Consider the following 16,983-nt stretch of genomic DNA (forward strand, 5'->3'; position numbering starts at 1 on the left):
GATCCCAGTTCACTCCACCCCCAGAGCCAGGGATAGAACCCAGGGTCCTGGTGCCCAGCCCCTCCCTGCTCTGACCACTCAACCCCACTGCCCTCCCAGGGTGGTGCAGGGTCACTGGGTCTGTGTCTCAGCTCAGCTAAGGGCCTTGACTGATTTTCCCAAAGTGCTTCCTTCTGAATCCATCCGACGAAGTGAGGATTCACCCACAGCTCATGCTCCCACACGGCTGTTATTCTATGAGGAGCCACAGGACTCTTTGCTGCTTTTACAGATCCGGCACATCTGCCCCCTGCCCAGTCACTGCCCACCCCGTGTGGGCACCAGCACTGTGCCGGGTCGTGATGGGAAATTGTCCAAGCTGGACCAGGAGAGACGTGTGTGTCCCTGCTGCCCCTGCTGGTGGGGCTGAGCCCTACTCTGTGTGTGTGTGCATCTGTGACACTGTTTGTATCAGTGTGTTGCTGGGCTAACCACTAGGAAATGGCTTTGCAGGATTTTGTATTCTGCAGCAAGTCACACACACACACACACACATACACACACTCTGACGCACAAAGAGACTCACACAATCGCAAGAACACTCAGACACCACACACCCAGAGGACATGCTAGCCCAACCCCAAAGAGAGCAACAATCACCGCCCCAGCCACACTCACAATCACCCCACACACACCATAATATTCACAATCGTGCTCAGAGATACAACTGCACGCAGTTCCTCCCACAGCTCCCAATACAAGGACCTCCTGCCCCACACAGCATGTGCCAAGGCCTGCGGAACTCACTGCCACTGGATGGCTACCAATGAGAATGATCCCCTCATGCAGGATCATGTGCTTGGACCCCTTGTCCCCTCTTGGGGTGCACTGTGCAGCGTGGCTGGGGATTGTGCAATGGCCCAGCACCAGGCAACGCAGAACGGACACCACACGCCCTGCCCTGCCTCAACTGAGCTACTCTCCTGGTGCATTGGAGACCAGTACCCCACACCGTGGCACTCCTGCCCCACAGGGGGCGAGCTGCAGACCCCGCCCCAGTCCGCCGAGGGGAGAAGGGTCAGGCCAGCCAGCCCTTGTAAGATGGGAAATCTCCACTGGGGTCGACGGTATGGGGCTGCGACATACAGAGAAATAGTTGTCGTGCCGGCAGAGGCGGCAGAGCGCATACACACACACACAATTGCAAACATACACAGACACATGCATGAATCCTGACACACACACACACAATTGCTAATATACACAAACACCCGCACAAATCTAGCCAACACCAACACAAGCCTGAGAGCCAGGGGAGGGGACCAGGCTGGGGCCGGGTAACTCCACTTCCCGCAGGAGGTAGCCAGCCCCCCATCCCCCACGGAGGCCTGGGACCAGCCCCCCCTCTGCTTGCCCCCACGGAGGCCTGGGGCTCCAGCCTGCTCTGCTCCCCTGGCTCTCAAGCTTGAGGGGAGGGGGGAACCGCCCCACAGCACTCGCCGGCGGCGTGGCTGGGAGCCAGGGAAGTGGACCAGGCTGGGGCTGGGTCACTCCACTTACCATGCAGGGAGTGCAGGGCGGGGGGCGGGGCTGGGGCCATGGGGAAGAGCCGGGCAGCCCCCCTGCAGCAGCTCCCCACCCCAGCTCACCTCCACTCCGCCTTCTCCCCTGAGCTCGCCGGCACCGCTCCACTTCTCCCGCCTCCCAGGCTTGCGGTGCCAATCAGCTGTTTAGTGCCGCAAGCCTGGAAGGGGAGGAGAATTAGAGCGGGGGCGGCGTGCTCAGGGCAGAAGACGGAGCAGAGGTGAGCTGGGACAGGAGTGGTTCCCCTGCACGCCCCATTGCTTGCTGCAGGCAGCCTCCCCCAAACCTCCCAGCCCCCTGCCCCAGCTCACCTCCACTCCACTGCCTCCCCTGAGTGCGATTTTTGGTGCCCCCAACCACTTGGCACCCTGGACGGCCGACTAGTTCGCCTAGTGGTTGCACCGGCCCTGGCCACTGCCTATCATCAGGATTCCTCCTCGGTGAGACTAAATCTCCCCACCTAGACAGCCGGTCCATCCGCTGCACCCCAGCCCCCATGCCCGAGCCTCCCTGCCAAAGCCCTGCACCTGGCTCCAGACAATTAAGTCTCACGTGTCGCTGGGAACTCCACTTCTTGTGCCCAGAGAGTCTCGGCCCCCCTCAGTAGCTGACCTGAGAAACACAGTGTCTGCAAAAGCAGCAAAGAGTCCTGTGGCACCTTATAGACTAACAGACGTACTGGAGCATGAGCTTTCGTGGGGGAATCCCCACTTCGTCGGACGCATCAGTGTCTGCCTTTTCCAAAGAAGTACCTAGAGGGACTTTTACCATGTGGCCTAATGGATAAGGCGTCTGACTTTAGATTAGACAATTGAGGTTTGAGTCCCTTCGTGGTTGTGCTTGTCCGGTTTTACCTTTGTGCTGAAAGTCCTGCTCCCTTCAGGGCCTGAACCTCTTCTTGGCTGCTCAGGCCAATGCTCTGGCTTCAGCTAGAGCCCCGGGAAGGAGTTGGGGGGTGGGCGTCACAAAGGCTGGGGCATGAGCCCCAGGTGCTTCCAGTCTCGCCTTTGCCATTCCTGACTTGCCAAAGAAAATGGGCGGCTGCCGGGCTAGGAGTGTAGAGCAGTTTCCCTCTTCCAAATGTGCATCTGTCCCTGTGCTTGAGGGGGGTTGCTACATAGCGCCTTGGGAGCCTGGGTGTTTCTCTGCTTCTCGCCAGCTGGGGAAAAGCCTCTTGGGGTAAAATCTCCTGCCCCATGGCAAAAGCGAGCACCTTGAGTGGGAACAGTAGAGGCCCCACCAGGGGCTGGCCCTGCTTTCCTACCGTCTTCGATAATGGCCACAGAGCATCAGCAGCCGCCCGCATGCTTGTCTGCGGGTGGCCTTCAGTGGGGTGTGGCATGGCAGGGAGCAGCCTGGCTGGGTGCTTTTGTGCCTGTCTGAAGGCCACACCTAGGCATGGTCCTGCCCTCCTCTAGCCCTGACCTCAATTGTTCTGTGGCTTTTAAGCCTTCCCTTGGAGCCATCAGCACCAGCCGCCTCTGCTCTAGGTGCCCAGAGGAGGAGAGGTGCTGGGCTCTGTGACGAAGTGGGGGATTTTCTTAGGGTTTGCTGTGTTTTCCAGTGGTTTGCATGCACAGGGAGTGGGACTCAGTGTTCCCAGGTGTTACTGGTTTAACGAGGTGAGGGGAAAGGGAGTTTGTTGCTACAGAAGACCGGAGAGGACTTGGGACCCGGCTGATGGCCTGGAGGATGGAGACCCCAGCGACTGGTGACCTGGTGACCCGGAGACCCAGCTCAGGAGTCACAGGCGGTTCTGGCCAGTGGGAGGACAATGGGCTGCAGGGAGAGGACCCCGTGACCAACCTGTTCCAGCCAGAGGAGGGCGGAGAGGAGAGGAGGCCCAGGCAACCCTGTTTACCTGGAGAAAAGACAATGGACAGCGGTGGGGCTTGGGGCCGGAGATATCGGAGGCCTAGCTGGGAAGCGGGGGGCTTGGGGCTGGCGAGGGGAAGCAGGCAGAGCCCACCTGGCTGCAGGGGGACTGGGATGTGCTGTTATTGTGAGAGGCCAGGCCTGAGGCCCTGAGAGTTTCCTGTGCTGTGTTCAACTCTCAATAAACCCTCCTGTGTTACGCTGGCTGAGAGTCGCTCTGGGCTAGAGAACAGGGGGCATCAACCCCTTTGGGGGTGAGGAGGTCAGGGGTCCAGAGCGCGTGGACTCCTGAGGGCCCATGGCGAGAGACAGACGTGCTAAGGCTCAGAGGGGCAGCTCCAGGAGGTGGAGGGCCTGACCCCGAGAGAGTGGACCCCGAGAAGAGCTGTCGCACTGAAAGGGCACCCCCCATGGACCGCACGGGGCCAAGAGTGGGCACGATCTGTGAGTCCGTGACAGGCAGTGACATCACAAAGGCCTTTTGCAGGACCTCAGACTATTGGCCAAAGGTGGTGGGGAGGTGGTGACCTCACAGAGAGATGCTGACATCAGCCAGGCAGGACAGGGGCGAGGGTCAGGGAAACCTCAGAGACCCTGTGGCTTTGCTTCAGCAAGTCTCCTTCTCCAGGTCTCTCTTTGAGGACTGGGGGAGTATTGGGGTTCACGTACCTGAGCGCCAGGAGGAACCTCTTTCGAGTTTTCTCCTTCCCTTTTAGTGATTTTACTAGAAAACAGCCGACCCTGTTTAGGCGGTAGAGCCTCCTCGAGGAAGGGGTGTCCTGGGGTGTCACAGTTCAGATGCCGGTGCTCCCCATTCAAGGAAGTTCCCACCACCTGATCTGTGTTCGCAGGGTGGGAGAGAGCAACATCCACAGCAGTGATTTGCTCCTGGCTGCTGGAGCAGAGCAGCAGGCTCAGCTGTCAGAACTTCCTGGAGCTATGAAAGGAGAGGCCCATGGCTCTGTAGCAGGACTGCAGGGCAGGCGAGTTCACAGAGGGTATTGTGGGATACTGGCAGAGGCCAGTTATGGTGATATAATGAACAGCAGTGTCTACACTGACACTCTGTCACTTTAAGTTTGCTGCAAAAAGCTCTACTCTTCTCATTGAAGTGGTTTTATTTTGCCACCAAAACAGGGCAGTTTTGTCGCCAAACGTGGCATTGCAGTGTGTACACCAGCCAAAAGCTGCTGACCGAGGGAGCGTTGTGTGTTTTTCACACACCAGAGCAATATAATTCTGCTGAAATAACTTTGTAGTGCAGATCTGGCCAAAGATTCACACACACACAGCTTGCAAGGAAAACCTCACCTGCTCCTCTGCTTTGTGGGGCCAGGTGGGGCCCAGGGAGTCAGGTGTGAGCAGACACTGTACATTAGTCACAGGCAGGCTCTATGGTTTAGCTGGTTAAAGTACCTGTTTTGTAAACAAGAGATCCTGGGTTCAACTCCCAGTGGTGCCTTGTTGAGATGTTTTGAGAGCACCTGGTATTGGCTACTGTCAGAAGACAAAATACAGAGCTAGATGGACCTTTGGTCTAGCCCAGTGTGGTTTTTCTTATGGTTTAAATTACACTCACAGGCACTGATAATAGAATTACTGAAAGTTTGGGATTTAAGAGCTGATAGGTCAGTGGGCCAAGCCCCTCGTGGATGACCCCCTCCCTCTGGGACAGAGGCAGGTTTGGGCTCTCGCACCAAATGCTCATTGTGGCTGCCAGAATCTGTGGGCAGCTCATTTAGTTTCCACCCAGGGTTGAGTCCCTGGTTCACACATCGAGGATAACAACCCTTTGTTTCTCCTGCCCCAATAACATGGAGACTGGGAATGCAACACCAGCCACAAGTGATCATTTCGGCAAGCAACCCAACCTATTTCCAACATACTGTAAATCCACATGCAGACTCATACACGAAACCTTGCAAGAAAATCTTCCTGAGGGGGTCTGAAGCACCTGCTGCTGGAGGGAAGGAGGGAGCTGTGGGTTGGGATTGAGGAGCAGCGTGAGGAGCAGGGGGCCTGTGGATTGGGATTGAGGGACACTGGGAATAGAAGGGGCCTGTGGGTTGGGATTGAGGGGCACTGGGAATAGGAGGGGGCTGTGGGTTGGGACAGAGGAGAAGGGTGAAGAGGAGCAGGCTCTGGTTGGGAGTGAGGCTGGGGACTGGGTCCCAATACTAAAATTTAGGGGTTAGATCAATGTTAGGACAGGGTGGCAGTGGAGGGATGAGTGAGTCCCTAGACAACACAGTGAGTACAGTGCCTTCTTATTTTCCCCCTTTTCCACCCAGGCAGGCAGGTGAACTCTACAGAGGCACCTCTGGGCTTGCACTGACTAAGGACAACAGCTGTGAGTGGGGTGGGAGAGGGGATGGCTCATGTTAAAGGACTTTTGGTTGCTGGACTTATGAACCGTAGGGAGAAGGACACTGCCTAGCTTATTTGGGGGTGGGTCTTTCCCTCGTGGTTTATGTTTATGTGTTGGAGCTGCTGACATGACTTCTGCTAACCCTGGGCTTACATTGCAGTGTAGACATACCCTGAGAGGGCATCTAGACTGTGATAAAATCCCTGTGGCCCAGCTGGCCTGGATGATCTGATTTGGGCTCCTGGGGCTCAGACTGGAGCCCAGGCTCGGAGACCCTCACCCCTCGTGGGGTCTTGGAGGCTGGGCTGAAGCCCAAGTGTCTACACTGTAATTTTATAACCCTGCAGCACAAGCCCCACAAGCCTGAATCAACTGACCCAGGGTTTGAGAATAGTGACTTGGGTGTGTTAATGGCAGTGTAGACATAATGCTAGGCTATGTCCACACTGCAATGAAACACCCAGGGCTGTCCCGTGCCAGTGCAGGCTCCCAGGCTAGGGCCATGGGGTGGTAAATTTGCACTGTAGACATCTCAGCTCAAGCTCAATATCAGGTTCTGGGAGCCCTCAAAGTTGGGAGGGAGTTTAGCAAAGTGAAAAAGGTAAAATGGCAGTGGAGTATTGCCTGGAGTCAATGGCATTTCTCCATTGGTCTGTCTGCTTTGGGACAGGGACAATAACATGTCCTGCTGCTTTCGTTATTTCAAATTACGGTTTAGGATTTTCATTCTCACACACGGTGCACGAAGCAGGACTCAATCCTGGGTGGAAACTAAATGAGCTGCCCACAGATTCTGGCAGCCACAATGAGCATTTGGTGTGAGATCCCAGACCTGCCCCTGTCCCAGAGGACGGGGGGTCATCTGTGATGGGCTGGAACACTGACCTATCAGCTCTTAACTCCCAAACTTTCAGTAACTCTGTTATCAGTGCCTGTGAGTGTAATTTAAACCATAAAAACAGCCACCCTGGGCTGGACCAAAGGCCCACCCAATGCTGTATTTTGTCCTCTGACAGCAGCTAATATCAGGTACCCAAAGAGTTACTCAACAAGGCACCACTGGGAGTTGAACTCAGGATCTCCTGTTTAGAAGGTAGGTGCTTTAGCCAGCTAAGCCATGGTGCCTACCTAGAGCTAAGACACAGTGATGCCCACAGCTGACTCCCTGACAGCTCCACCAGGGCCTGACACGCTTTGCATGTGTTTGGATTCTGCAAAGCAGAGAAGCAGGTGAGCTTTTCCTTGCAAGCTGTGTGTGTGTGTGTGTGTGTGTGTGTGTGTGTGTGTGTGTGTGTGAATCTTTGGCCATGTCTGCACTACAAAGTTATTTCAGCATCATTATATTGCTCAGGTGTGTGAAAAACACACAATGCTCCCTCGGTTGGCAGCTTGTGGCTGGTACACACACTGCAATACCACGTCTGGCGACAAAACTGCCCTGTTTTGGTGACAAAATAAAAACACCTTGACGAGAGGTCTAGAGCTTTTTGCAGCAAACTTAAAAAGACAAATTGTCAGTGTAAATGCTGCTGGTCATTATATCACCATGACTGGCCTCCACCAGTATCCCACCATGCCTGCCGTGAACTCGCCTGCCCTGCATTCCTGCTACAGAGGCTGGGCCTCTCCCATTTCATAGCTCCAGAAAGTTCTGACAGTTGAGTTCCCATCTGGAGGGAGGAATAGCTCAATGGTTTGTACATTGGCTTGCTAAACCTCAGGTTATGAGTTCAATCCTTGAGGGGGCCATTTAGGGACTGGGGCAAAAAACTGTCTGGGGATTGGTCCTGCTTTGAGCAGGGGGTTGGACTAGATGATTTCTTGAGGTCCTTTCCAACTCTGATATTCTATGATTCTACACTGGGATTAGGTTGATATAACTGCATTGCCAGCCTAAGTAATGTAATTACACCAACCAAATTTTGTAGTGTAGACCTGTCCAAAGAATCACACACACACCTTGGGAGCAAAACTTCAGCTGCTCCTCTGCTTTACACAATCCAAACAGGAGCAACACTTGTCAGGTCCCAGTGGGGATTGGCAGAGAGTCAGGTGTGGGCAGACACGATGCTTTAAATAACAGCAGGTACCATGGCTTAGCTGGTTAAAGTGCCTGTTTTGTAAACAGAAGATCCTGGGTTCAACTCCCAGTGCTGCCTTGAGGAGTGGCTTTGGGAGACCTGGTATTGGCTACTGTGAGAAAACAAGATTCAGAGCTGGATAGACTCCTATGCTGCCCCTTCCTCCTGCTCACTGCTCTCCTCCCTCACTTGCCCTTACGGTCATTACAAAGTGGCAAGGCAGAGCCCTCCCATTTTAAAAGTCCTGGGGTGTTGTTCCCCTGTTCAGGCCCCTGGGGCCCTGCACTTCACACAGCTCTCCTGATTTCAGCTGTTAGTGAGGAGCCTCACTGCTAGCGCAGACTGGGCAGTTTCTTGCATGAGAGACACTCTCCCAAAGCAGGACTAATGCTTAGAGCTGGTTATCAGTGATTTCAGATCTGTTGGTCTGCAGCAAGACTCTCCATTGAGTCTTAACCAGCTCTGTTATTACACAGGGAAGAACAAAAGGGTGAAATGGTGCCTGGAACCCTTAAGAAGAATCCACCCCACCAAGTACCAACACTTGTTGCTATCCGCTCTCAGCTCAGTTTTGGGGTCACTCCTTGCCTTTATCAACCTGGGGGGGGGGCTCAGAAAATCATAGCAAGCATGTTCTCCAGTGGTGCAATTAGTTAGTGCACAGTACTTATAGAGCAGTGCTGAGGAGCTATGCTGAGGTTGTGAGTTCAAGCTGCACCTGGAGCACTGGTTTCCATTAACCAAGTAGCATCATCCCCTCATTTGGCCCTGTGGAATGTAGAATTCCAGCCCTGGGACACTGAGGAGGAGAGGAGACAAACATGCTCCCTTCAATTATTACCTCCTCTCTAGAGCACAGGTCAGAATCTACAATCCTTTCTCCCCCCCCACCCCAGCCCCTGTGCCAGGATCCCTCAAGCAGAGCCTGGAGTCCTGCCCCTGGTGTCTGTACTATTGACAAACTCTAAGTGACAGGGACAAAACACTCAAATCCGCCTGGTGCGGGAGCCAGGTTTGCTCTTCAAATTCTGTCATTGGTACATTTCAAAGTCTGGTAATGTCCAACAACAGCATTGAATGGGAAGCTGCCTGCAGAACAGTTACAGTGCACAGAGCTCCTGTGGAGGAGGGGTGGGAATTAGTAACATTTTGAGGATCGTTTGGGAAATGAGCCTTTGCTGACAAGGTTTGTCTCTGTTCATATTTCACCTTCAGGTGTTATGTTGAGGGATCTTTAATATATTTTTGTGAGGTTAACAACTATCTCCTCAACTTTATTTACTCAAAAATTGATGTCACTTGATTTTTGCATCTCCTGTGAAAATACAACTGACACGTGTGGCTTTCTACAGGGGTCATGATGTTAAAGTTGGGAAATAAGGTCTTTGTACTTCTGTGGAGGGGGGGTTGCTTTTTTACAGCTGAATCACTGCCAGGCACACCGGGCTGTTTGCTGCACCCACTGTCCTTGCCGGGGCCCCTGCTGAACCCTGGGTGGCTGCACTGCCGTGCTGGAGTGACTCTGCAGGGGGAGAAGCTGCTGTGGGGCAATGTAGAGCAGGTGCAGGAAGGAGACAGGGTCACTATTCACATTCTGAACTGCACAATTTTCCAAATTTGGGAATAGATTCATAGACTTAAGGTCAGAAGGGACCATTACGATCATCTAGTCTGACCTCCTGCACAATGCAGGCCACAGAATCTCACCCACCCACTCCTGTAACAAACCCTAACCTACGTCTGAGTTATTGAAGTCCTCAAATCGTGGCTTAAATACCTCAAGGTGCAGGGAATCCTCCAGCAAGTGACCCAGGCCCCATGCTGCAGAGGAAGGCGAATGTCCGAGAACAATTCTAGGGGAAGGTGAACGCAGAGCAATGACACTGGAGGTGCCCAGACCTCCAATGGGGGCAGCGTGGAAATTAATAATGGGAAGATCATTTGCGAAATTAGTCGTCACTGACAAGCTTTGTCTCTGTTCCTATTTCACACTGTGATGTTAGTTAGAGGCATCAGGACAGGTTTTACTATATTAATTAAACACTTAATTTTATTTACCCAAGCCAAAAACTTAGTGTCACTTATTTGTTCTCTGTCCTAGCAAGAATGAATTGAATTTCGTGACTTTCTGGAAAGTGCACCGAGATGAAATGTGGGAATTCAGTCTGTGTGTTTGTGAGCTGATGTTTTCCTCTCACAGGTCAGTGCCTGCATTGAAATACCAAGAGGATCTAAGGGCTGGTGTACGCTGGGCACTGAACTGACAGGCGACGTCTCTCAGGGTGTGAATCCCCCTCCCCCAAACCCATAGAGTTAAGGTGACCTAAGCCCTGGTTAGATAGTGGTAAAGAAAAGGAAGAATTGTTCTGTCAATGCAGCTATTACAGGGATGGGAAAACCCTCCAGTCACTGTCTACTCCAAAGTGCTATAGCAGTGCCACAGCAGCATTTTAAGTGTAGACAGAGTGAAGCTAGATCTGGCTCCAATTTGCACTGTGGATGCTCAGGCACCAAGACTACAATAATGACAACAACAGCACAGTGCTTGCGTAGTTGGCAGGATTTAAACCTGCATGAGGTGACCCCAAGGGATTTCTAGTCCATCGCCTTAACCACTCGGCCACACCTACTTGATGTACAGCTGTTCCACTGCATGATGATTCAGTTCTCACTGAATTGTCACTTCAAATTGTTTGCTCAGACCAGCTTCCCCAGCACACTCACGGCTGCGCATCAGTGTAAGTGTGTCCTGGGCTGAACAGTGAGAATTCCTGCCCATTTCCCTTCTGGCTGGAGCAGGCTGAGAGTGTGTTTGTGTTAATGGCATTGCTGTAGATTGTTGTTCATTCCCCACTCTGACAATACAGGGAATAAGGGAATCTCTCTGATTTACCTAACTACTTTTGTTGTTACAGTGGATGAAATGACATTTTCCCTATCCCTGCCCTGTTCCTGCTCTTTGTTATAGTTCAATATATTTTAACTGAGGAAAATGATCATAAAAATATCTGCTCTCCAGCAAAACTTGAAGCAACATCAAAGCAACTGGGAATGAAACAATTTGTTCCCGAAGAGAGGACTTGATGACTAACAATTGCTTTGAAATGGGGGAACAGTCAAACCGTGACGCTCAGGCTTTGGCCAGCCCTAATCAAGGCATTTCTCACATTCTCTCCCATGTGGCTTGTCTGATGTCTAATAGGGAACGTCCTCTGATTGAAGCTTTTCCCAAATGCAGAGCATGTGTAGGGTCTCTCTCCACTGTGGATTCTACGATGTCTGACAAGGTTTGAGCTGTCAATGAAGGTTTTCCCACACTCAGAGCATGTGTAGGGTCTCTCTCCTGTGTGGATTCTACGATGTCTGCTCAGGCTAGGGCTCTGTTTGAAGCTTTTCCCGCACTCAGAGCATCCATAAGGTTTCTCACCTGTGTGGATTATCTGAGGTGTGATAAGGGCTGACGTCCGACTGAAGCATTTCCCACACTCAGAGCACGTGTAGGGTTTCTCTCCTGTGTGGATTCTCTGATGCGCGACAAGGGCATATCTCCAACTGAAGCGTTTCCCACACTCAGAGCATCCATAAGGTTTCTCACCCGTGTGGATTCTCCTATGTGTGATAAGGTAGGAGCTCCGACTGAAGCTTTTCCCACACTCAGAGCACATGTAGGGTCTCTCTCCTCTGTGGATCCCCTGATGTGTGAAAAGGTCTGAACTCCCATTGATGCTTTTCCCACACTCATGCCATGTGTAGTGTGTCTCTTCCAAGTTGATTCTCTCGTGTGTAATAAGGTCTGAGAGGCTACTCAGGTTTTCCTCTGGCCTCTGCTGAGACTCACAGGCTTTTGCTTTTCTGGGAGTGCACAACTCTCGAAACATTCCCTTTGGGTCTTCCTGATAATGTCCTATGTGGTTCTACTTGCTCAGCATCTTCCTGCTGGGGATTCTCCTCATTCTCACTCACCATCCCAACACCTGATGGGAGACAGATAGAATCCAGACATAGGTCACTCCCTGCGCCGGAGAGAAAGGAAATCTCAGAGACAAGAAGGGAAAAGGGATGAACAAACCAAAATACGTGTGGGAGAGATCAAACCTATCAGGAGCTCATTTTCCTCAAACCCTTCCCCAGATGAGAGAGGAAGGGATCCGTTCTGGGTGTGCATCTCACCACAACACTCAGGGGAAAGTGAGATTGGGGAGGGACCTGCTGCCAGTTGTCAGTTAGGGTAGGTGGGAAGCCATGAGTGACATCTGCCTAATGATTCCACATCTGAAGGGAACAATCCTGAACTTGCAGAGCTCACAAGGTCTTTGTAGGGCATCCCAAATGTTTCCTGTATTCATGGAGAGTTTTGAGTTGGTTTAACCAATCCCTCACCTGTGCAGGCAGCTCTCGGGAGCACTTCTTTCTCAGAGCCCTGGCGGTCTGGGACCCACGGCTCTTCCCCTCGTTCCAGCTGCGAGATCACATCAGGTTTGGAATTTAGAAACCCTACGCCAGGCAAAGAAAACAAGGGAGGTCAGTGGAATTTGTGGGATACTTGTCACAAAGAAAACTCCAACGATTTAACCCCAGCTCATTTTTAAGCAGTAACGTCCCAAGGCCAGCTTCCTTGGCTCAAAGTGGCAGGAGAGTTATTATTATTATAAATCATATGTATTACCTTAGTGCCTAAGGACCAGCTAACAGTGGGTCCCCATTGTGCTAGGCAAAGTACAAACACAGAATAGTAGATGGCCCATGCCTAAACGATTTACAATCTAACTAGACAAGACAACCACAGAATGGGGGAAGGGGTAGAACCACCCGATAACGAAATAGATCTTAAGATGCTTAAAGAAAATTTAGTTTGATAGCATCCTGTCTGGCAAGAAATCACTTATCAACAGTTGTGGTACCCTCATTTCTGTATTGTTTTATCTTTATGTCCACCACTTTTCTGGTTCTGTAATTGTTTCTGCCAGCGGTATAATTAATTTTGCTGGGTGTAAGTTAATTAGGATAGTAGGATATAATTGGTTAGGTAATTATGTTGCAATACGTTAGGACTGGTTAGTTACATTTCAGTAAAATGATTGGTTAAGGTGTAGCTGGGAATATGACTATATAAACTGGGGTCAAACAGGAGGGGGAAGGGAAATTGGAATCAGGTTTATTAATGGGGGAAATGGGAACAGGGACACAGACAAGGCTCTGTGGCCTCAGAGCTGGGAAGGGGATGCAGGCTAAACGCTCTGCGGCCTCAGAGCTGGGAACAGGACACTGGGAGCAGACTCTCTGGGCGTACAGTGATAAGCCCGACTGGTGTGAAGGGCTTCGGAATCTGCTTGCTTGGAAATAACCCCAATAAACATCGCACTATCTGCCCTTCGGACTTCTGGTCTTTTGCTGCTTGCTGTCTGCGTGACAAGAACCAGGGAAGTGGGCGGGGAAGGAAAGCCCTCTAACAAAACTGACACGACCTGATAACCAAGAGGTGAGCCTTAGGGAAGGTTTTAATACACTTTGTAACTGATGAGGATTCCCACGAGGACTGATGAGGTGCAATGGTAAATACACATTTAGATCCTTTTCTTGTTTTATCTCTTTTTCCCATAAGGATTAACATCTGGCGCAGTGTCATGGATGCACAGGATCTGTGCAATGCACTGGCTATTAAACAGTCCTTGTGAGGTGCAACTAGAGTGCGCTGGACCCCAAGGGGTCCCACTCTTCCACAAGGAGAGACCATGTAGCTTCAACACTTGAGACTGAGCCTCTGGATTCAACACTCCTATTTCAACCTGTGAGCTCTGCCAGCAGGTCCAGCTGAACGACACTCCTGTTCAGAGACTGCTCCTCATTCATGCTTCAATGCACCTCAGCAAGTTTTTGCTGTGACACTGGGCAGACTGTTAAAATATAGCAGGGTTTATTAGTCAACTGAAACACAGCATTAGAAAGGCTTTAGATTAGGACAGAGAAGCAAAGAAGACAATATAGTCCATATTGGCCAATGCTCTTGAGCCAGGCTGCTGTTAAAAAAATCCCCTCCATAAAAGTATTAAGCGTAGTCTTGAAGCCAGATATGTCTTTTGCCCCAATACTCCTTGGAAGGCAAGACTAAACTCCTAGTGTCCACTTTATAGCCACTGGTTCTTCTTCTTCTGCACAGCATCGCTCGTGGAGAACAAGGACCTGCACATCTACAGTCGTACTCTATCTTTGTTTCAAGAATGAAAACAAACTACCGCCTCAGAGGACCAGAACGGATTTCAGCTGATGGACAGCTTTGCTCAGTGTTTGTACATTTTTACAGGAATATATTGAATGATTAAATTCATTTCACGTCCCCGTTCAGCGGAACTCCTGAACATACAGGAGATGGATATGAAAATATAGATCAATTAAAAAAGAGGACATGTAAGAGAGCAGCTGGACTTGAACCAGAAACCTCTCGATCCACCCTCAAATGCACCACCACTGAGTTCCCTGAGGCAGCTGAGTGTTGGAGCCAGTGATCTTGAAGAGTATGAAGGGGACACTTATTTCAAGAGCTTCTCTTCCATTCCCAGACATGAGTGGTTTTAAAAATGGAGTTTCATTACATTTTCTATGTGCATGTAAACACCACAGCTTGCACAATCCCCACAACTGCTCAGTCTCACCAGAGCACAATAACTTTGGAGGCCCCACACCCAGCTACCCAACTCTGCGGCCTTTAACCTCTTCAGCAGTTCTCCAATGCCTTAAAGCCACAGGGCACACCATGGAATTTGACCCCATTAATCCTAAATCAATTTGGATGAAAAATCTTTGCAAAAATAGTTCATTTTCCAAACCAAAAGCATCTCCCGTTTGTGGCGTCCCCTTAAAGTGTCTCTTTGCACACAAAGAGGAGACACTTTAATTTGGAAACGAGATAAGATGCTTCAGTCAGGGTAAGCAGTTGCTCCCTTCATGATTGAAAGATCATAAAATGCCAGTAAAATTGACTTTCAGCCCTTACACAGCAGACCCCACTGACGGCATCTCCCCGGGGCCGGGTGGGGCCAGCTCACCTTATCAAACCTTCCCATACCCGGGGAAGGAAAGTGCGAGGCTGCAGCGCCACCTAGCGGCCACAGGACAAATCGCCGGCTGCTGCACCTGTGGGCACTGGGAGTTCGCTTAACATGGAAAGCTGCCTAATGCAAGGTTGGCAAAACGGGGTCTGCTGCACTACATCATCATCTGCAATGACTCAACCCGATAGGACACCTCCTGTGCTACGCTGCTACTAGTGACCCTCTCAAACAGGTCCCCACAGCTCCCCAGCCTCCCCCCACCAGGAGGCAGCTAGGAGAGGCTTGTTACACTGCTCTACAGCCAAAATGCTTCTGAAATAAATGGAGTCCAACTTTACTAATTCTGGGTCACTGAGAACGAAAATGATGCTTAAAATTCTTGATTGGCTCTAGTTTTCAAGATATGCTATTGGGTCAGTATTTATGACCCTTGACTTGGGAATGGCGGAGGATAAGTGAGTTATAAAGGGACGGGATCTCAATTTAAACCAGTAATGACTAAAATACATCTTTGACTGGATCTATGAATAAATCTATGAATGGCTTTGGACAGTACTTGCTTTTTAGGCAAAACAATGAAGGATACAATCTGAAGCTGGTATTGCCTCATACATGATATGAATTGCATCATGTTATTCCTAGAAGTCATGGATGATGCAATCATAATGAAGCTGAACCAATTGCCCTATATCAGCTCTAGAAATCATACAGTGTCTTGCTCTCTTATTTGTCAGTGTTTGATTTTGCAAAGGGACCCATTTCTCTTTAGCCAAAGTGAGCAGAGATGCCTCGTACTTGTGTGAACAGTGCAGATAACTTGTGCTATGTTTGTGGTGAAGTGACTTTTGCATCACAAAAGTGCAGTATAAACACTATGGTTAAGAAAGCCTATCACTTTTCTTTTGGCTGCAAAATTGGAGATCAGGTGTGTGTTGGAAGCAATGAGTGTGGCAATCTCAGTGAACCGACGGAGGGTGATGGTGGTCAGAGAGAGACAACGGAAGATTAAAGGGGCAACAATGGGCATAGCGATGATGATTGTGTTGTATTTCATTCCTTAGATCTGGTGCCAGCGCCCGTCTCTTTAGCCTTGTAGTTTACCAGGAGTAAAACTAAATATCTGTTGAGATACAAGGGAGAGTCTGTGTCCATTCCTGCTAGCTGCACAGGGTTTGACATTGCTGCTTTCAATCCTCCGGCCCTGCCGAGACAAGGAACAATTCAGGCCGTGACTGAACTGAAGGAGGAGATGATTTTCTGACAGGAGGGACGGCTCCTCTTAAAGGTGTTTGGCAGGCAGCCTCCATCCCAGGTCTGTCCCGACAACACCCAGTTGAAAAGGACCCTCCTCAGCCCTTCTCAGCCCGGTGAAAACGAGCGAGTGAGTGAGCGTGGGGAGAGCGGCGACGGAGGGAGATGGATTGAGCGGGCCGGGACCTCGGTAAAGGGGCAGGATGAGGGTGTTCAGTTTTGTTGGGTCAGAAAGTTGGCAACCCCAGATCCAGGGGAAACCACTCAAACTCCCAACGAGTCTGGCCAGGGGCAGGACATCAGCTTTGAGGGGAGGGGTGGGTGTGGCAGTGACATCACAAAGGCCTTTTGCAGGAACTCGGCCTATTGGGCAAAGGTGGTGGGGAGCGGGTGACCTCACAGAGAGACCCCGACATCAGCCGGGCAGGACAGAGGTGCAGGGCCAGGCCAGTCTCTGAGACCTCCCGGCTTTGCTGCCGCAAGTCTCCTTCGCGAGGTCTCTCCTCGAGGGCTGAGAGAGAATTAGGATTCAGAGTTGTGAGCATGAGGAGGAACCTCTGTGGAGTTTTCTCCTTTCCTCCCACTGATTGTGCCGAAAAGAAACTTCCCTTTGACAAGGTAAGAGGCTCAGAGACGTTTGGAACCTGTTCAGTCTGATCCACCTGGCGCAGGCAGCATTCTAGGCACAGACAGCACTGGCTTCAGGTGGCAGAATTTGATTTCCTACCTAGGGTTTGATGGTTGGAATCCCTGGGGACATTGGGGTTTGTCCTTTTTGGTTTCCCTTTTCCTCTTT

The sequence above is a fragment of the Mauremys reevesii genome, linkage group 17, assembly GCF_016161935.1.
Source record: "Mauremys reevesii isolate NIE-2019 linkage group 17, ASM1616193v1, whole genome shotgun sequence".
NCBI lineage: Eukaryota > Metazoa > Chordata > Testudines > Geoemydidae > Mauremys > Mauremys reevesii.